This window comes from Eimeria mitis, genomic scaffold (genome assembly GCF_000499745.2).
Source record: "Eimeria mitis Houghton genomic scaffold, Emh_scaff1458, whole genome shotgun sequence".
Lineage (NCBI taxonomy): Eukaryota > Apicomplexa > Conoidasida > Eucoccidiorida > Eimeriidae > Eimeria > Eimeria mitis.
Genome location: NW_013569329.1, coordinates 4,103 through 4,848, shown reverse-complemented (window position 1 = coordinate 4,848; position 746 = coordinate 4,103).

The window sequence follows — 746 nt, the reverse complement described above, 5'->3', positions numbered from 1 at the left end:
CTGCTGCTGCTCTCTTTTGTCTCTTTTCTCCTAGGCGAGGGTTGCTGCCGCCTGTTGTGCTGCAGCAGCATCAGCAAGAGCAGCAGCAGCAGCAGCAGCAACACGACAATTAGTAGCAGCAGCAACAGCAGCAACAGCAGCAACAGCAGCAACAGCATCAGCAGCAGAAAGCACTGCGCTTGCAGGAGGGTCAGCAGTGGCTGCTGCTGCTGCTTCGGCAGCAAAGCAGCCCTTCCTGCTGCTGCTGCTGCTGCTTTAGCAGCATGCAGCAGCAGCAGCTGCAGCAGCAGCAGCAACAGCGCATGCAGCAGCAGCAGCTGCTGCTGCTGCATGCGCTTGACTTGAATAAGTGTATACGAAGCCCCAATGGGGGTGCAGCTACTGATGCTTTAGTGCTGCAAGCAGCAGCAGCAGCAGCAGCAGCAGCTGCTGCTGCTGCTGCTGCTGCTGTTGCTGGCATTTATACCGCTACCGCAGCCCAGCTGCAGCGACTGCTGCAGCTGCTGCTGCATTTGCTGCAGTAGCAGCAGCAGCAGCAGCTGCTGCTGCAGCAGCAGCACAAACGGGGTGCTGCTGCCGAACTGTAACTGCAGAGCAGGACGTTCTTTGAGGGGCTAAACCCTAAACCCTAAACCCTAAACCCTAAACCCTAGGTCTAAGGAGTAGAACTACTGTATGTACAGGGGTTGCGCGGTTGGCGTTTAGGGGTTAGGGTTTAGGGTTAGGGTTTAACCCTAAACCCTAAA